Raw genomic sequence first — 21,263 nt, 5'->3', positions numbered from 1 at the left:
CAGGAATGTTGGCAAGCATATAGCCATATGAAATGTTATTAGCAAATATAATTATCTTTCTGGATACAGTTTGTTCATTGTTGTCTCCCCATCTGTAAAAAAGTGATTGTAAGATCCTGAGGGCAGAGACCTAGCTGTGCACACACACACATACACACACTTTTTTCTTTCTTACTGCACAAAACACTATGTGCATAGATAGACCTATATTCATCATCATCATAGGTGCTAAACAAGCTCATATTATCTACAGACTGGAGGGTTATGTAATGAGTATGGGTTGCTCGTGCGTAAGTTGCTGCCTCTCCTGGCAATGTTGCCTGGTTAAACCTTTCTGTCTGGACAGCCCTTCACTTCGTGGCTGCCTCTGTCACTAGCAGAATCCGTCAGTGGGCGTTTCTTAAACCTTTTCCAACATAAAAGTTGTTTGACGCCAAGTCTCCTCCTACTCTCCCTGCGCGGAAGTCTTCTGCGCAGGGAGGGCGTGGGTAGCGGAGGACCCGTGCTCTCCCCGCTGGTGTCCGGTGAAGAGTCCTGGAGCCCTCTCGCCAATTCCCCCATCTGCCCCCCTTTTTCCCTGGTGTTGCGCTGATTTGCTTCACCATCTGCTAAGCTGCCTCTCTCCCTGCTGGGCCCTTCTCCAGCATCATTTGAGAGCCTTCCCTCCGCCTCTAGCTCCTATGTCAGTTCCCTGACAGGTTAATAGGGTTTACATTCTTTTTTGTACTTCAGCATTTTTAAATTAATTTTTTTGCCCACTGAATTTCCATGAAGACATGCCAAATTTCTGTTAAAGGTTAAGGTGCCCCCCAAATACAGTGGTACCTCGGGTTACATATGCTTCAGGTTACATACGCTTCAGGTTACAGACTCCGCTAACCCAGAAATAGTGCTTCAGGTTAAGAACTTTGCTTCAGTGAGAACAGAAATTGTGCTCCTGCGGCGCGGCAGCAGCAGGAGGCCCCATTAGCTAAAGTGGTGCTTCAGGTTAAGAACAGTTTCAGGTTAAGAACGAATTAAGTACTTAACCTGAGGTACCACTGTATGGCAAATAAGACAAAAAGGAGGTGATATGAAATTGAACCAACTTAAGATATTATACAGAAACAAACACACACACTGAGAAATCAGAAACAAACAATAACCATGTCTTAGTTTTTAAAACCAGAGGCATTTAAAAATTCATATCTGAAATATTCCCACCCTCTATCCAGCACCAAAAGAGGTTATTTTCCCCTTTGAGCAAAACTACTGTGTGTGTGTGTGAACACTTTATATTCTGAAAACTTTTGTCATTGTTTTCTTCAAAACTCCTTGAGAAATACTGGTGTGCATAATATTAAAGCTATATTTACCAAGTTAAAATAAAAAGGAGGGTGCTGATAATGCCAAGGTTGCAATTTGATCCCCGTTTGGGACAGCTGCATATTCCTGCATCACAGGGTGTTGGATGAGATGAACCTCTGGGTCCCTTCCAAATCTACAATTCTGTGATTTTGTGATTCTATTTCTTTAGAATCGCACTTTGAGACCATAGTGCACACACAAAATATGAGACCATAGTGCGCACACAGACACATACACACACATGCCAGGGTGGCTATGTTCTGCCTCCCCTGAATGTCAGATGCAGTTGCTGGCAGTCACAAGTGGCGATAGTGCTGCTCTTGCACTCATGTCCTGCTTATGGGCTTTGCAATGCCATCTGACTGACCACAGGAAGCACGAGATGCTGGACAACAAGGCAGCAGATAGTGAGCTCCAGCTTTATGGAGGCATTTGGAGCTGATTGGCTCAGTATATCACCTGGCCAGCCTGTAAATTCTGGCTGGGTGGAGCTTCTGGTCAGTGCAGCCCAGTGCATGCCTCCTTTATCTGACCAAGCTGGACTATTCAGATGTTACACTCAGTCCACGTCCAAGCTGTCTCAATAGCTGTACAAGTATTTGTGTGAAAGAGTGTACACTTTTTTATTTGTACAGTTCTGCACACAGATTGTACACTCATTGAACATCACATATGAATCACTGTCTGAATGTAGAGCTCAACTATTTGTGTGCGTAGTTACAGATCATGCACTTGTTGAATATAATGTGTGAACTAACACAGGGGAAGGTGCAGAGAGCTGCTTATCGGGGCTCTTTGTTCAAGATCCTTGGAGTCTTCTTACAGTATCCATACATTCCCCTGGTGTTGTGTTATGTTATGTTATGTGATATATATATATGGAAGTAAGTTTTCTCATACAAACTTGAAATGGTGCCTTTTAAAAGAAATGTTTCTATACCCTTTAAAACTAGGGGCAGGGAATAACACAAACTAGTACATAACCACAATTTAGCTCTTCTTAATTTAGCTCAGTGTCATCTGTAAAGTTTTAATGGTAAGAGCAGTTATCTAGATGCGACATTGCTGAGAGATACTAGTCGGTGTCAAGCCTGACCTGAGCATGAAAAGCCTGAACACTCTGCACACTTTTTGAATCTGGTCCTGTTCACTCCCACGATGACATCACCACCGGAGGTCTGCCCACAGCGGAAGAGGCGGATTTGGTAACGGTGTGCACACCTTAGTTAAAGATGAATTTGCATTGTCTTGTGCATTCCAATCACTGTGAAGCTGAAAACAAAACAAAACACGTCAACTGCTTTGCTTCTTCTTCAAAAAGAAACAGGACACACAGACACACACACACACACACACACACACTACTGGGAACTTCTTTTGGACATGGGTTAAAAATACAGCACCGGAAACACAGTGAGTGCATCTTAAATTAAGTGTGAACATACCATTAGTCTATTGAAACAGAAAGAGTTTTCTGCCACAACTTTGTTGTGGTATAAGCATCTGAGGCTCCAAGGCCACTTTGCCAGATGCATGATGTGAAATCTCAGCTGGCAGGGATATAAGGCTGGCGAGTGAGGCAGGAGCTCAGTGGCAATGGGATGCAAACATTAACAGCCAGTGACAGTTAGCGCATCAGTGTATGTTAAATAGGTGCACCTATGAGTGATAAGTGATGGGAGGATGTCTCTTAAGTCCGCTGTTGAAACTGAGAGGGCCTACGAGTGAGTGCATTTAGCTGGACTGTACTTTCAGCACCATTGTGCATGTTTTATTAAGTTCACCGGTAGTGAATCTCTCAAACATCATGAAATCTACTTTTTTTTCCTAGCATGAAAGGAAGGAAGGAAGGAAGGAAGGAAGGAAGGAAGGAAGGAAGGAAGGAAGGAACTAGTGGAGTTATTTCATCCTTTAATGGCCTCCTCAGATGCTCCTGTTTAAGCCAGGGAATGGCCCAAAGTAACATGGCACCCTTAACATAACAGAAACGAAGGAGCAGGACTGTGTACTTCAAGAGGTAACCGCACAGAACCCCACTCTATGCTAGGCCCCTGCAATCAAAATTCATTGGGGTCATTTTGGGCTTTGATAGTCAAATACAGCCAGAGGGTGTGGGCCTGAAGCTCTAGCTGAACAAGTAGTCCACCCCCTCTCTCTTGAGAGAGCCATTCCCTGTCCAGCTATGGCCAGTCTCATTTGTCTCCTGCGCTGTCATTCACAAATCCACTCTGTGAATCTCTTTAAATGTAAAGCAGCTGCTGCGTGCAGCAGGGCTGGCTTAGGATCTCTCAACAGACAGCGGCTCAAAAGCCGGCCCTGAATGCTGTCCATCCCATAATGCTCCTCATTTGGAAACAATTAAACCCTCCATTGGAGATCTTCTCAAAAGGACCCCATTCCATGAGCCCTCTAATCTGCTGAAAAACCCCGTCCTGTTTTTCCCTCCCTCCCTCCCTCTTCCACCCCCAGCCTTTGCTTTTGGTCAGGGAATAGTCACCGTCTCCTTTAAGAACATCTGAGAGCTGGCAGCTGCTTGGCAGACAGTAACCATATCCGTGGTGGGGGAATTTGCCATCTTAATTTTATTTATTTTGCTGCACTCATCCGTACGGCTCAGAGAAAGTCAAGCCAGAAAGAAAGAAAAAAGCAAAGAGAAAGCAGGCCGGCCTTTGCTCACATGCGGGGCGTTCTTACATGAGTCCACATTTCCTTGGGCTCTTTCCCCGGATCATGGGGGTCTTGTTCATTTTACACATGTTTGCCATCAAGCGCAAGGCCTCGGTATCGCCGTGTCTCAAGTGATATGATGAACTTGAGATTAATCTCTTCTAAGGAGAAGCATCTGGCTCTGAGCTAATAAAATCTCAATTTGTAACAGGGCAGGGGAGCTCACAATCAGAGAGGCCTCACTCCATCACTTTGAGACCCGAATTGGCGTGAGGAGCTGAATCTTCCTTCTTGCCTCCCTAGGCCACAGCCTTCGCTTCCTCGAAAGCCTTGTGGGTTTCTTTGGAATGCCACCCTTCCCACTGTTAATCACATCGCAAAGCGCTGAATCCTGCTGGTACAAAACCTTTCCTCCCTGCTCTCCCCCCCAACCAAACGGTTTGTTAGCCAGATGTGGCAGACCCCTTGCTGGGACGTTAAACTGGCAACACTCTTGATCCAGGCAGACAGACACTCAATCGGCAGCTTCTGGAAAACTTCCCTCTACACTGGGAGGCTTCTGACACAAACCAGCTGAAGACATTGCAATACCAGAAAGTGCGGCGGCTTGACTGTGTGACAGATTGGCAACGCATAGCGCTGACTCGGAGTCCTTCACGGAGGGAGGAGGGAAGGAGAGGGAGGATTGCAAAACTGCTCATTCACTGTCCAGGCGTTGAGCCACTAATCACAGTTTACATTAGGCAATTGGATACTATTTCACTACAGAATGTATCTGCTTACTGGTTCCCTCACCTTCCGAAAGCATGCATGTGTGAATTAGTGCATGGGCGGATGAGGGGCCTGGGACTGGCTAAAGGGCAGCACTGGGCCGTCTTTACCCGGGGGTGCAAAGGGTGTGAGGCACCCAGGCACCGAATTCTGGGCGGAGCCAGGCGCCCACCGCTAAAGCCACCTAAGCTCTAACTAAAGGTAAAGGTAAAGGTAAAGGTAAAGGGACCCCTGACCATTAGGTCCAGTCATGGCCAACTCTGGGGTTATGGTGCTCACCTCACTTTATTGGCCGAGGGAGCCGGCGTACAGCTTCCGGGTCATGGCGCACGGAAACACCGTTTACTTTCCCGCTGGAGCGGTACCTATTTATCTACTTGCACTTTGACGTGCTTTCAAACTGCTAGGTTGGCAGGAGCAGGGACTGAGCAACGGGAGCTCACCCCGTCATGGGGATTCGAACCGCCAACCTTCTGATCGGCAAGTCCTAGGCTCTGTGGTTTAACCCACAGCGCCACCTGCATCCCCCACAGTGCCACCTACGTCCCCTTAACTATCTACCTGTTATGAAATAATAAATAATTTTGATCAAGCTAGAAAAACAAAATACATATATATCTAGGTATTACCGAAATGTATACCTACTGTTTCACCAAAGGACTTTCGATTTTGTGCGCTCATTTACCAAAGACAGGCCGCGCCAGCAGCGGTGCTTGTCATTCACAATGGTGGTGCTTGACTCAATGTATTGTATTGAGCTATGCTACTATGACACGACTGATGTTTCTCCTAAGTAGGTGCCTAAACAATAGTTATAAGTTTAAGTGTGGTGGTGTTGTATACTTAAGTATAAGTGTATTGTAAATAAATGAGCAAATTTAAAAGTTTGTTTCTTTTTCCTCCCTTCTTTCGTAAACAAGAGATAAGGCTTAGGCGTGGTGTTTGGCATAAGCATAATAAAAGTTAATTTGGGAGCTAAACTAAATTTGGGGGTGCTGGGCAGATCTTTATATTCCGATGGCGCATATGCTAAAGACTGCGCTGGGGCTGCAGTTCTGTGGTTCCTAATGTGGGGCATATGCCCCACAGGGGAACAATTTGATTTTTAAGGGGAGCAATTCAAGAAGGAGTTATTAACAGTGAATGGCCGTTTAGGCTTCTTCCATGTGAATAGGAGTTCACTTTTTGAATAATAAGAATTATATGTCACTGGGGGGGGGGGGAATCAGGATTTTAGAGCTGCTTAGGTGGGGCATGGCCAAAAAAAGGTTGGGAACCACTGCTCTAGACTTTCAGGGCTCTCCACATTGCAGTATCAAAGAATTTCTGAACCATCTGGGGTACAAAATAAGCAAGGAAGCACACTAGGTCTGATGTACAAGATGAGAGAACACTTCAGAGAAGGGATGAGCAGATCTCACTGTTTTGGTTCTTTCAGTTTCTTGTTTTCTAATCATAAAGGTAGGTTCTCTACATTTCCAAATCTGTTTGTGATTTCTTGTAAATAATCTTTATTGGTTTTACAATTTCAGATTCAACAATTATTTTCCATCAAAAGAAAAGAATGAGAAATACAGAATATCCAACATGAAATATAAGAACTAAAACAAAAAAAACATACTTTCTGAGGTTCTCTTTAACCTCCTGACTTCCCTCCATTTCCTTTCCTGGTTCATTGAATATATATATTTTCTGCATAATTATATTTAAACCTCTTTTTTCTTATCCTTGTTATTTTATCTTAATTACATACCATCAGTTTTTATTGTTTCAGTTCATATTTCCTTCCATAAACTTTATCTTACTTTAACTGCTTGCCTGCCAATGTTTCTACTTATTCACAATATTTTTGTACATATACAATAAATGCCTCCCATTCTTTTTTTACATTTCTCAATGTCATTGTCTTTGAGCTTTTCTGTAAGTGTTGCCATTTCTGCATAGTCCATCATTTTCAATTGCCATTCTTCTTTTGTTGGTATCTTATCTTACTTCCACCTTTTGCACCTTTTCGTTTCTGATTTCTTTAAATGAAGTCATCGTGAAATTTCATCCTCATCTTAGTGCAAATTTCTCCCGTTATACACATTTTTGCATGCAGTTTTCATTATGCACATTTTTGCAAGCAATTCTCCCTTATGAGATGGAATATAGAAACTTAAGGAGTTGCTTTATAACAAGCCAGACAATTGGTTCATCTTGCCAAGTATTATCTGCACTGGCTAGCAGAAGCTCTCCATGGTTCCAGACACAGGGTATTCCCAGCCCTACCTGGAGATGCTGAGGATTCAACCTTCTGCATGCAAACCTCTTACCACTGTGTTATGGCTCATCCCTTGAAGGGGAGGAATTTTGCATTTTCATAAATATATGCATCTATATCCCCATTTTGCTGGAGAACTGCATCAGAAAATTCAGAGAAGTGCAAATTTCAAAAGGCAGCTGTGTTTGGTTTACAAATTGTTTTGCAAAGTGCGAAGTTCACCTTAAAATCCCAACCAAACTGAATTTCTGCTCCATCCTTACATATCAAGAACTTTAGGAACATAGGAAACTGCCTTATACTGAATCAAACCATTGGTCCACCCAGCTCAATTTTGTGTGCAATGGCTGGGAGCAGCTCTCCAGGTTTTCCTCACCCGGACTGGAGATGCAGAGAAATGAACCTGGGATTTTCTGCATGCAGTGCAGCCACTCAGCCACTGAGTTTTCTTAAGATGGGAGCTTAATATTAAAGAAAACAGAAATCCTCTCTGTAAGCAAAAAAGAAATAAAATAACAGGTTAATATAAAGATATAATATAATATTTTATTATTTATGCCCTGCCCATTTGGCTGGGTTTCCCCAGCCACTCTGGGTGGCTTCCAACAGAATATTAAAAACACGATAAAACATCAAACATTAAAAACTTCCCTAAACAAGGTTGCCTTTCTTCTAAAAGTCAGATAATTGTTCATTTCCTTGACATCTGATGGCAGGGCATTCCACAGGGTGGGTGCTACCACCAAGAACACCCTTTGTCTGGTTCCCTGTAACCTCACTTCTCACAGTGAGGGAACTGCCAGAAGGCCCTCGGCGCTGGACCTCAGTGTCTGGGCTGAAAGATGGGGATGGAGACGCTCCTTCAAGTATACTGAGCCGAGGCTGTTTAGGGCTTTAAATGTCAGCACCAACACTTTGAATTGTGCTCGGAAATGTACTGGGATCCAACGTAGGTCTTTCAGGACCGGTGTTAGGTGGTATTGGTGGCCACTCCCAGTCACCCGTCTAGAAGCCTTATGAAGAAGTCTCCCTTGCTCATAAGAAAATAAGAAGAACCCCATGAACCAGTCCAATGGCCCACCTAGTTTAACATCCTGTTCTCATAGGGGTCAATCAGATGCTTGTGGGAACCCCACAAGCAGGACCTGAGTGCAAGAGCCCTCTGCCCTCCTGGGGTTCCCAACAACTGGTCTTCACAAGCATTCTTGCCTCCAACTGTGGCTAGCAGCCATTGATAGCCTTCTCCCCCATGAATTGCTCCATTCCTCTGTTAAAACCATCCAAGTTGGTGGCCACCACTGCCTTCTGTGGAAGCACATTCCACAGTCTAACTATGCACTGTCTAACTAACTAACTAACTAACTAAGTAACTAACTAACTTTATTTTATGTGTCCTGAATCTTCCAACCTTCAGCTTCAATGGATGTCAATGAGTTTCCATGTTATTATTTACACTTATATTATTTACATTTATATTTTCTAGCTCAAGATTGTCTACACTGACTGGCAGTGACTCTTGAGTGTTTCAGGTAGGGGGCATCCCAAATCCTACCTGAATAAATTATGGGTCGAACCTTCTGCATATTCTCTATAAGTTGCAGCCCCTTCCCCTTAAAACTTTGATTTTAAGGATTCAGTATGAATTTTCAAAGATACGGAGAGCACCCAGAAAAGCATATTTAAATTTAGCAGCAGCTGGAGTTAACTTTTTCTCCATTAATAAGGGAAGCAACAAGAATATTACAAGAATAGACGCTTCCTTCTCTGAACCTACGGATTTAAAACATGCACACACCAACACAGAGACAGAGATAAATAAATCATGATCTTGACAAAATGGGATCTTGCTGAGGATAAAAAGACATTTATTAGGTAAATAAACTGTATTAGTCTAACAAGCTGGCATGTAGAGACTTGGTGCCTGAGAGGGAGGAAAGGGGAGAGTTGAGGAAGAATGGATTACTCATTGAGGCAACTTGCCTGTGCCACTAATAAAATTAAGTGTTGGAACAAATGTTTTAATTTCAGTGCAAATGTTCCAAGCTATACCAGACCCCTCCCCCCTCTGCCCCCTCCCAGCCTAGACTAATCCATTTAGAGACAAATTTACATTTTATTTCCCCAAACCCATTAGCATTAATATAAAGGTCAATGCTGAAAAGGCAGCCTCCAGAGCTAACATGCCAGTTTAAGGCACTCTCTTACCAGAGGAGGCCACAGCAGGTCTCTCACCCACTGAGGCTGACAAGAATTTGTAATTTAAGAGGTTGCGCCTTCCTCACAACACTCTGGCAGAGAGAGGGTGGAAGCACTCGCACTGCTAACTCCGAACCAAGATCTGAACTTTTTATTTTTATTTTTGCAACGCGGACTTATGAAATTTGGTTATAAAAATGCATATAGAAATAGGCCATTCTTGGACCGTCTTCTCTATGTGCTTAATGGCAGCCCTGCATTCTCTGTCAGAGGCATTCTCTGTCAGTGGTGGAGTGTACGCTACCGCCTGCCAGGGCTGGGTGCACAGCATGCTGGGTGTTCAGGGGGCAAGGGGAGCCTGCTACGGCCGTGCCACCCCAGCCCTTGCCTCTGCTTCAAGGGCACACTCGCAGTGTCCTGGCAGCCCTAGGCAGCTTCATGAGGCTGGTGTCGGACTGTTGGAACCCAGCATGGGAAAGCGGCTGTGTGTGTGTTTATGTGTGCACAAACATGTGATGGAGCCCAGTGGAGGAGAAGGGTGGTGATGCCAATACCGCCTCTCATCCTCTCTGCTGCTTATGTCCCCAGGCGAGGCCTGACCCAGGAGTGGAGTTGTGGTCAGCTGGTGGTGTTGGGACATCGAGCCTCCGCAGCTCCTCTCGTGCCGGAGCCAGGCCCATGACAGGCTCCAGCCACAATAAGGGAGCCTGTGGTGGGGGTGCACCCCCTCAAAGAAATTGTGCCTGGGACCACGGCCGCCCAACTCCCCACACTACCCAGCTGTTCTCTGTGGCAGCCTCTAAGGCTGTTGAACTCCCTCCCCAGCCTACGCTTAGTTCGGAAATGGCAGTTAGTGCAGAATGTGCTGTGCAGTTATGCAGCACAATTGTTGATGGGTGCGAGAGCCTGTCAGCATACTGTAACCCTGCTCAAAGATCTGCACTGGCTGCTGATTTGTTACTGGGCCAAGTTCAAGGTATTACTATTAGTACATGGAGCCCTCAACAGCTCTGGACTAGTTTACTCAAGGGATTGTCATACCCCAAACATGCCCACTTATCTGCTTTGATCAGCAGAAGTGGCACTGTTGCAATTGCCACGTAACATTGGTTCCACCCTTTTAAACCTACAGGTTCAAGGAAGTAAACAAGCATTCTTTTAATCTTTTTGTCGTTTACCTTATTAGCAGAGAAAAATGAACTCCAGCTCGTGCCAGATTAAGTATAATTTTAATTTGTGCAGCTGTGAAAATGGGTATCTGCTCCTTAAACCAGGAGACCCTCAGGCTGAGGGGCCAAATGTGCCCCCCAAGCCCCCTGTCTCTCCAGGCTGACCCCCTCCCACAGGCTACAACCTCCTTGAGTGTTTTTGCCTGGGTGGCATGTGTCCTTGAACTATGATAATACCTTTCTTGCTGTCTGTAAGTTACAAGGTGGTTATTTGTGTGTGGAAGCTAGCCTACTGTATAAAAAGGTAAGATTTGCATTCTTTGCTTCACCAACCTTTCGTCTGACCCTGCCCACCAGTGGCATGCAGTCCTCAGAGTGTTGCCTAGGAGGAAATGCAGGCCTTGGGTTGCAAAGGATTCCCCACCTCTGTTGCAAGGAAAGAAGAATATGGACCACAGAAAACTGAGCCGCCTGCATCTGGTACACTGGTTTGGTTCAGAAAACCCTTTGAGACCCCGTTTAGTCTGTGCAAGTTCAGAGTTTACTGCAAAAAAACTTAACAGGCACCTTTCAGCACTACCTCAGTCTCTCAACTTTCCCTCACTTTGGGACATGACAGGTTTTCTTGAAGTGGACATGCACAGAACTTACAGCCACTCATTTCTTGCAATGGCCTGTGGTTACAAGAAATAAATATTTATCTGATTTCAAAGAATGAGACTCCATAGTTGTGGCAATAATTTGCCCACCAGTAGGACACGGACCCCAGAAAGTAGTCCAAAAGAAAAAGTGGCCCTGAATCTGAAAAAGGTTCTTCACCCATGCCTTAAACCATACCCTCCAACATTTTTCCAATGAAAATAATGATGTTCTATTTAATAATATTAACAACACAACAACAACAACAATTTTATTATTTGTACCACGCCCATTTGACCGGGTTGCCCCAGCCACTCTGGGTGGTTTCCAACATATATATTAACAAAACATTAAACTTTTAAAAACTTTCCCATACAGGGCTGCCTTAAGATGTCTTCTAAAGGTTGTATAGTTACTTATCTCCTTGGCTTGGGGGGGGGGGTCATAAAACTCCATACCCTCCAACATTTCTCTGATGAAAATAGGGACGTCCTAAGGAAAAGTGGGACATTCCGAGATCAAATTAGAAACTGAATGGCTTCTGTAAATCCGGGACTGTCCCTGGGAAATAGGGACACTTGGAGGGTCTGTTGAAGCAGGCTTCTTGATATGGCCTGACACTAATTTTTCCACACCAAATTGCAAAGGAGGGTTTGATGATCCACTTTTTTGGGATGACAAGGTTAATGTCCCACAGAGCGATCTTCCTTTGCTAGTATAAGATGAGAAAGTGCTGCAAGCCTCCCTCTTCTTCCCTACTTGTTCCATCTATCAGCCATTCCATTCCGTTAACCCTTCTTAGAAAACACACAATGTATAAAGCAATCAATATTTTCCGGCATCCTTCTCTTAATGTCCTGCCACTCAGCTGGTTGAAGAGGGCTGGGGCCGAAGAAGCAAGGGGCATGGTGTGCGAGAGGGGTGGGGGGGAGGGGGAAGCCGATGGGTGGAGAAGAAAGCTGTACGCGATCCTTATGGAAGCCCGTTAAAATTAATTGGAAAAAGCTTTTAAAGACCCCAAGACGAAGACCAAATGGATCTCAGGCACACTGCCTCATCCCTGACGCCAAACGGGGGAGGTCACAGTGAAGCTGTAGATTTATGCGGAAGGCTACAGCGATGGAAAATTGAGACAAAAGCGTTTGGATTTTATTATTCCATTTACTCTGACCCGGGGCCAGCGAGGGGTTTGGGGAGCCTGGTTTATGTATTCAGCTGGTTGCCACACCGACCAGCATTTGGAGGCACTTAAACACAACGGCCGCCACACACACCCAGCTCACAGCTGTAACAACACCGTATCAAATACAGGTTAGAGTGGAAATGCAGGCCCAGCGTCTCCAACAGGTGCACATGGAAGGCCTTTTCCGACTGCCTCGCCCCTTGGAAATGTTGATCTTCATGCTGTGGGTTTTAGAGAACCCACAGGAGAACTGTCACTGGGAGTCTGCTGCTCAAAAGGCAGATTTGTCCAACAAAAGAGAGCCCTGGGTGGGCAGATGTATCTGAGTCTACAGTTTGAAGTGAGCCAAGGCTGAAGGACTGGTCATGTTGCCTCTGACCAATGACTCAGTCCAATCCCGGGGGAACCATGTCAAGGGAAATGGATCCTTTAAACCCCCAGTACAAACAGCCCGAGAGGCTAGGCAGAGCCCTCTCCTTTACTGTGCAGCTAAGATTATAGGGAAGGGCCAGAGCCCAGTAGCAGAGCATCTGTTCTGAATGCAGAAGGATCCAACATTCATCACTGACAGCCTCTGTAGGTAGAGCTGGGAGATACTCTTGCCTGAAAGCCCAGGAGCTGCTGCCAATCAGTGTGGACAGTATTGTACTAGATAGACTGGGGATAAGGCAGCTTCCTAATTCCCTGTGTTGGCTCACATTGCTCTATTCCCCCACCAGTCTAGGCAAAGGGAAAGAAGAAAAGGGGTGCATTCTGGGAATCACAGAATGCGGGCAATGGAATTTCCTCCTACTGAAAACAGCAGCTCAAAGGAGAGATTTTCACCTGAATGTAGCAGACGAGGAGGTGGTTAAGCCCCCAATTCCAAGCAGCCACAACCCTAGAAATTGTCAGTCAATTGGCTGCTAATTTCATTTTTCCTAATGCACACATTAGATGCATTCAGGGCTAGCTTGGCTTCAGGTAGAGGGGTACCGGTCTGGGATGGTAATTTTGTTCAGGGCCCGGTAATCATGGCAAAGGCGGAGCTCCCCACATTTCTTTTTAACAAAGAGCACTGGCGCAGCAGTGGGCGAGGTCGAAGGCCTAATGAACCCACGCTCCAGGTTCTTGCGCAAGAAGTCCTGCAAAGCCTCGCGCTCTGGCTCTGTTAAAGAGTATAAGCGACTCACCGGTAGGGGCGCTCCGGGCTGGAGGTCTATGCCGCAGTCAAAGGACCGATGCGGCGGCAGCTGGTCGGCCCCCCGTTCCTCGAACACGTCGTGATAGTCCCGGTACTCAGCGGGGAGCGTTGCAGCAGCCTCCTCAGTGGGCGCAGCTGCTAGCATTTCAGTCTCAGCAGGAGAACTTGGGTCTGGGAAGTGTACAGTCCGTTTGACCCAGTCAATCTGCACGTGAGCCTCCAGCCAGTCCATCCCAAGCACCAGGGGGAACCGGGGCATGGAGGCAATATCCAAAGTTCACATCTCACGGTGCTGCTGGAGGCACAGGACCAGGGGCTGAGTCTCCTGAGTAACGGCACCCGAACGCAGGAGCCGCCCGTCGATTGCCTCCACCTGTACCGGTTCTGGCTTGTTCTGAAGTGGCACCCGATGATGGGCAGCAAAAGCAGCGTCCATATAGGAGCGGGTTGCCCCCGAATCCACTAGAGCATGGGTAAGAATCCAGGGTCCACGGGTAAGAATCCAGGAGGGTATAGACGTACCGGAACCATAAGGTGTTGTAGTTCAATTGGTGCGGCCCCATTCTGTGCTGTTTGGGACCCCAGGTAGCCAGGGCCATCAGCTACTGGGGTTGGCGGTTTCCCTGTGGCTGGCGTTTCTCAGGACAGGACCGGGCATAGTGTCCGCTTCCGCCACAATAGAGACATAAATTCCCCTCCCGACGCCGCGACTTCTCTGCGGGGGAGAGGCGTGGCCGCACTGCCCCAAGCTGCATAGGTTCCTCCAATGACTCAGCTGTGCCTGTGGGGCTGCTGGTAGAAACTGGTGCCGAGAACTGAAAGTGCCGGCGGCCCCGAGCCTGACGACGGTCCTCTAGCCGATCGTCTATCTGTAGACTCCGTTGAATGAGGGTGTCTAGCGTGGTGGGGCGTTCCATTGTGGCCAGCTGGTCCAGTATCTCGTCTGAAAGCCCCTCGAGATACTGGTCCCGAAGAGCAGAGTCATTCCAGGTCAAGTCCTGTGCCAGCAGCCGGAATTCCGTGGTGTATGCGGCCACCGTGGACTTGCCCTGTTTCAACCGCCGAATCGCCCGGTTGGCTTGACTCCCCTTCTGGGGGTTGCCGAACGCGGCCTCCAACAGATTGCAAAACCCCACATAGTCCACCAGCAAGGGGGAGTCTTGCCTGAGCAGCGGCAACGCCCACTGGGCCGCCTGGTCCTTTAACAAACTAATCAAAAAGTGCACCTTGGTGCGGTCGTCAGGGAAGTTCCGGGCGCGCCCCTGGATATACAGCTTGGCCTGGGCAAGGAACATGGGAAAGCTGGCCGGGGCCCCATCGAATTTCTCAGGCAAGGCCACTGGGTACTTGCCAGGAGCCGGGGCGTCGGCCCCAGGAGCCGGCAGGGCGTCCAACCGCTGCTGAAGTGCCGTAACCGCGTTACTGAGCTGCTGCACGGTGTGCGTCAAGGCCTGGTTCTCCTGGGCTATTGCCAACAGTGTAGCCGCTTGGTCGGCCATGGCCTCTGACTCTTCCCGAACGCACCCCAACAAAGAGGGAGTGCGGGTGTGGCGGGAGCAAACTGTGCTGGTCCCGGGGGGGGGAAGGTACTAATACCGTAGCCGAAGTTCAGTCCAGAGTCACTAGCAGGGTAGACAATCACTAGATGGGACGCGAGGTCCGAAACAGGGAGCCGGGCGGGGGAGCAGGAACGCTGGTAGGGCAGCAGCAGGAAGCCAGGCGGGTAACAGGAACACTGGTAGAGCAGAAGCAGGGAGCCAGGCGGGGAACAGGAACACTGGTGGGTCAGCAGCGGGCAGCTGGGCGAGGAACAGGAACACCGGAGAGTCAGGAGCAGGAAGCCGGGCGTGGAACAGGCACACTGGGAGTGCAGATCTAGGTCTGGGTAAAGCAGGTACTCCACAACGACGTTGCTCCCGCAACCTGGGACCGGGCTGCCTGACCTTTATCTTCTTCTAAGGCCGGGGGCGGTCCCGGCCCCCAGGAGCCCCGCCTCTCTTGGCCTTAAGGCGAGCACTCCTCCAGGGAGAGACCAGTTCCCTTCGCCTCTCTGCCCTAAGCCTCTGCAGTTCAGGAGAGGCCGAAGGGTTACTGGGCCCCGGGGGAGGCTCACCTGTAGCCACTGAGTCCTCCAGCACCTCTGGGGCCAGAATGGTCTCACCTGGTGCCTGCCCCTGAGGATCTGGCACAGGTGCAGGCTCCTCAGCATCTAGGCCTTGCCCCAGTTCAGCTGGCCCTGGAGGCGGGGACTCCTGTGCCGGCTGGGATTCCTCCGGTTCACTCTCAGACTCGGAATCCCAGGCCCTCACACATACCTTGAAATACTGGGCATTGAACCTGGTACCTTCTGCATGCAAAGCAGGTGCTCTACCACTGAGCTTGGGCCCCTCTTCACTATAAGTTATAACAGCAACCTGCCCCCTCCTGTTCCTATACAGTGGTACCTCGGGTTAAGAACTTAATTCATTCTGGAGGTCCATTCTTAACCTGAAACTGTTCTTAACCTGAGGTACCACTTTAGATAGTGGGGCCTCCAGCTGCCACCGCACTATTTCTGTTCTCCTGAAGCAAAGTTCTTAACCTGAGGTACTATTTCTGGGTTAGAGGAGTCTGTAACCTGAAACGTTTGTAACCCGAGGTACCACTGTATATGGTCTTTCTAACCCTCCCCTTTAACTCTTGTTTCTTTCCTGTCTCTTAAGCTCCCCCATCAGTGCCCCCCTCCCCGCCACAACCCTGTGGCTTCAAAGTTGTTTAGACAACAAATGGAGTGAAGCACTCAATCTTGTATGACAGGAGCTCATTGTATGCAATTTTGCTAGTCGTGCTTTATTTTGTGTGTCTTCTGGAAAATAATCCCCGTCCTCAAGGGTGGAGCCTGTGATGGGCCGAAGGAAAGATGGCGTGAATCCAGAGACCGCTGAGTGGGGAAACCGGTGTTACTCAGGTCTGCAGAAGTCACTGCAATTTGATCCCTGTCACAAGGATTAGACTGACCCTCATGGGTTTGTTTTTATGAGCTGGCTAGCCAACTGTTTGGTTTTCAAAAATAAATTAGGAAGGTAATAGCAGGAGCATATATTCTGGCTGGTTTTTTTGCCTCCTGTTAGTGATGTTTCCAAACAGGTATAGTCAGGTAAGGCACCACAATATGAACAGCAGCTAGTGGTCTAGTACTTAGGAAAGGGCTCTAGCTCAGTGCCAGAGCATCTGTTTTCCACACAGAGGATTACAGGCTCAATTCCAAATAGAGCTACGAATGTCTCCAGTCCAAAATCCTGGAGAGCTGCTGCCAGTCAGTGAAGGCAATAGTAAGCTCAATGAGCCAATGGTCTGATTCAGCTTCCTATGCAGTTTCTTGGTGCTGAAATATACCCATCCCTACATCCGTTTATGGCAGGATATTATTTCAGATATGCTTGATTAAAATGAGCATGACAACAAGTGTCAGGTGCTGCTTGGGTATAGCTCAGAGAAGTTCCTGTCCTGGCAGCTGAGAACCTAAGAAGAGCCCTGCTAGAACCAGCCAGTGGCCCATCTGGTCCAGCGTCCTGTTCTCACATTGCCCCATCGGATGTTTCTGGGAAACCTGCAAGCGGGACCCAAGCACAAGAGCACTCTTCCCACCTGAGGTTTCTAGCAATTGTTATTCAGAAGCATTAATAGCAGGAAGGGCCCAGATTCAGAGCCCTGCTCATCCATAAAGTGCACCTAGCCAAGTCAATGTACGCCAGCAAAGCTACAAACTTCTTTGTCAAGATAAAGTTGCATGATGTCATGTATATTGCCCTGAAGTTCCTGGAGGAACCTAGGGATGTAATGAAATGTTTATTTTCTTCTGTTTAATGTATCTGTATCATGTCACTTTTAGCAAAGCAACCTCCTCACCAGGACAAATGAAAGCAAAGATGCATAAGAAACAAAAAAGCATTGTATAATAATAATAATAATAATAATAATAATAATAATAATAAATGTACCGGAAATAATAATTTATGAATTGGGGCAAAAAAGGAAGACTTAAGAGAGGTTGCCTCTGGTTTTGTTATTTTTGGGGTTTTTTGGAGCGATTTCTAAATGGAGGATGAGGGAGATGATATTTAGAACAACTGTCCTTTGCAAAAAGGAGAAGTAAAAAGTTACACTTTCATTGCAACTTCCTTCATATTCTCTCCCCGCTGCTGCAGTTCTATAGACATGCAGAGGACAAACACAATATCCACCTCTGTTAAGCAAACCGGTGTCCATTCCTGCAAACAAAGAGAAGGGGGATAATATGTAAATTTCTTTTTCTTTCAACTCTCCCCTTTTCCTTTTTGTAAAAGAGAATCGCCCTCCCCACCACATTATTTGAAAATAGCCAGGCTGCTGCTAGAGTAATGTTCTTAGATATAAATTGAAATCCTTTTTGATATTTACACTACTGATTTCTGCACTTTCTTTAATCTCCTCTTTCAAATTAATAGACAATAACAGCAGATTCTTTCTTTGGCTGGCCTGCCGCTTGTTCATATTTACCCAAGTGTCTAGAGAGGAGATTGTACACATTGCTCTAATCCACCTGGCTGTGTTAGTTAAAAGCCCAGATAAAATCAGCTGCACTTAAATCTTAACCTTTTAAGTCTGAAATGTTTTTGAACGTCTGGGATCATGGCAACTGTCCGGAGGGAGGGAAGGAAGGGGACAGAAGGAAGGGGAGCCCTCCAGCATTGGAGGGCTGAAACAATTTGTTTTTTCTCTCCCCCCACCCCCATGCTCTTAACTTGCATGGATAGTCCACACAATCAAGTAAAACAAAGAGGACTGCAACACTTTATAAGCAAGGGTGGGGCAACTTGAGGCCCTTAGCCTAATTTCATGTGGTTGGCAAGGAAAGAGAGATAAGAAATAGGAAGAAAGGGGGTGGCAGAAAGAGAGAGTGAAGTGGTGGTGGAGATGGGGTAGCAAAACAGAGAGCAGAAAGGGGGGTGTTGGAGACCAAGAAGAATGGCAGAGACACCCAGAGTAAAGGGGGTGTTAAAGAATGAGAGAGGGGGAGAGAGGCAGAGCGAGGGGGGCAGAGAAGGGGTGACAGATGCACAGGGAAAGGGGGTGTCAGAAAGCAAGAGAGAGAGAAGGGGGTGTCTTGCTCACATTTAGCCATGGCCCCACCCACTTTAGATTTAAGTCCTGCTGGCATGTGGCTCCCAACAGATTTCCTTCAAGGGAATGTGGCCATTGGCAGAAAATATAAAGTTTCCCCACCCGCTGTTCTTAAAATTCTGATATATTTATTGTGGCAGAGGCTTACAGGAAGATGAAGACCATGATATATAGATGTCTGAGGCCATGGGGAAGGGCACCAATGGGCACCAATGCCACAGGGAATTTTGTCAGGAGACACCACTTCTCTGCTTCCTGCTCCACAGGGTTACAGTTCAGTGGATGTAATCTCACCCATTTCAGGTCAAGATACAAACACAATGGAGCAGAATCTTTGTGGCTGAGGGCACTGGGGGTGTCACCTTGGAGAGAATAACTCCTTCCTCTTTCTGCTGTTGAGCTCCCAGGTATACTGTGCTCTCATCCAGGCTTCCCCAGTTGGACTACAGCACAACCATGTTACCTGGGGCTGATGGGAGTCATAGTCCAGTCCAGTGGTACCTCAGTTTAAGAACAGCCCTGTTTACGAACTATTCGGTATATGAACTCCGCAAAACTGGAAGTGGTGTTCCGGTTAGCATACTTTACCTCGGTCTACGAATGGAAGCCAAACGGTGGAAGAGCACTGGCAGTGGGAGGCCTCATTAGGGAAAGCGTGCCTCAGTTTCAGAATGGCTTTGGTTTAAGAATGGACTTCCGGAACGGATTAAGTTCATAAACCAAGGTACCACTCTACATATAGAGGGCACAGTGTTCTTGATGGAAGATACTGGGTTTCCCCATTGCATTTGCAAAGGCCCAACAGCAGTGCACCAAGGAATGCTAGTTTCTGGGCAGGGAAGGAGCGAGCGAGTGAGAGTGCTATTGCCCTGTTTCCAGAAAGCCAATTAGGATGAATGAAACATAACCGATTTGTTTTATTTTATTTATTTCTAAGATTTCTTACCCACCCTTCACCATAAGGTCGCAGGGTAGGTTACAACAATATAATATACAATTAGAAGAACAAGTAACTCATAAAACAAGCAAAACCATTCCAGATGGAACAAGATAGTATGAATTTAACAAAAGAGGCAGGTCCCCACAAAACAAGATACCTTAACTTCTAGAGGTCAGGGTGAAGAGGTGCCTATTCAGCACATGGGGAAAGCTGTGCAATGAGGATGCTAGACAGGCCCATCTCTGTAGAGAAGGAGTTCCACCACTTAGGGGCTGCCACAAAGAATGCCTTCTTCTGGGCTGCACTTCTGAGTGTGGCAGATTCACTAAGAGAGTTTCTAATCTTACAAGGTTGGTAGGGATTTTATTCCATAATTGTTGAATCATTAGGAGAAATATTTCTTTGCTTCACTCAGATTTAATTCCATTTGGGACTTTTGATTTTTGGAGTGTAGATGGTGGAGGTTGTAGTCAAAGTAGGTCTAGGCAAGCTTCCTGTCACCACAAGGGTTTCCTGTGTAGGGAAGTTTTTAATGGTTTATGTTTTGTTTTGTTATGTTTCTGTATATGCTGGAAGCTGCCCAGAGTGGCTAGGGTGACTCAGTCAGATGGGTGGGGTACTATCACCATCATCATCATCATAGAATTGGGCAGAATCTGATTGAGGTGAATTCCATAATGATTGGGTGTAGTATGATGTTGTAAGTGGATCAGTAAAACCAATAAAAGTCCTAAGAAAGTTTTTGGGAGAAGGGTCTCTTTCTTCTACCTGATCTCTGATGAGTTAGTAGGTCATTCATTTCTTTCCATTTCAGACAATCCTTAATCTTCCCAGAGTTCTTAAGAGCAGTGTCATAGACTACATCATAAATGCTTCTAAGTTTACTGAGCATGATTTCAGCAAACATTGCTTCATTGATGCCATGCATGAGCTGGCAGTGCTTCAAAAGAATACTTGGAGATAGGAGTTTGGACTCCTTCACAGTGGCATAGCGTGGGGGGTGCAGGGGGGCCGGCTGCACCGGGCGCAACATCTGGGGGTTAGGGTTAGGGGGCACAAATCCACGGGTTAGGGGGTGCAAATTACTTGCCTTGCCCCGGGTGCTGACAACCCACGCTACGCCACTGCTCCTTCATGCTTTGCTTTGGCAGAGGTCAGCAACACACACACTTTCATAAACAGTAACTCTAAAATTATTGTTGTCCTCAGTTCATGGCACCTTGGGTCTCAGGTTTAGTTGGCTTCCTCGTTCAGCTTTTAGAATCCTGCATCCAAATATTCATGTACTCTTCAATCAGGGGAATTGTAGTATAAGTTTGGTCTTCTGTCCTAGTTACAAACTTCATGGCAGTCTATCTCTTCTCTGTCCAGATCCTCCAGCTGATCTTGCTTACAAAGTAGATCAAAGGTGGAGAAACCTTTTGAACCTGGGAGCCACATTCTCTTCGATGCAACCTTCCAGGGGCTACATGCCGGTGGTGGATAGAGCCAGAAGCAAAAGTGAGTGGAATAGCAAATGTCAATGTTATCTTTGTGTAGGTGAAATTTCTCTACGTACTTGCCCACCTTTCTCTATTCTCCATTAAGAAGCATTATTCGAGTTCCACAACACATTATAGCCAGGCAAAAACACACAAGGTGGGTGGACAGCCTAGCTGGTAAAGGGTGTGGCCTACAGAGAAACCTGAGGGCCATATAGAATACTCCAGAGGGCCACATTCAGCTGCTAGTCCTGAGGTTCTCCAGCACTTCAGTTGTGGATT

At 46.8% G+C, this 21,263-nt stretch overlaps 1 long non-coding RNA gene across 1 annotated transcript in view; it reads left to right on the top strand.

Moving 5' to 3' along the window:
* The window catches only part of LOC308463696, a 43,123-nt gene extending 22,189 nt beyond the window's left edge, over positions 1–20,934 (top strand). The window contains exon 3 of the long non-coding RNA XR_013979697.1: positions 20,872–20,934. This is a non-coding gene — a long non-coding RNA (uncharacterized lncRNA). The remainder of the gene's footprint in view (positions 1–20,871) is intronic.
* Positions 20,935–21,263: the final 329 nt, after the last annotated feature.

The sequence above is a fragment of the Podarcis pityusensis genome (assembly GCF_964106645.2).
Source record: "Podarcis pityusensis genome assembly, chromosome: 14".
Lineage (NCBI taxonomy): Eukaryota > Metazoa > Chordata > Lepidosauria > Squamata > Lacertidae > Podarcis > Podarcis pityusensis.
Note: the sequence above shows the minus strand (reverse complement) of the source record. Positions and strands in the feature narration are given on the sequence as shown.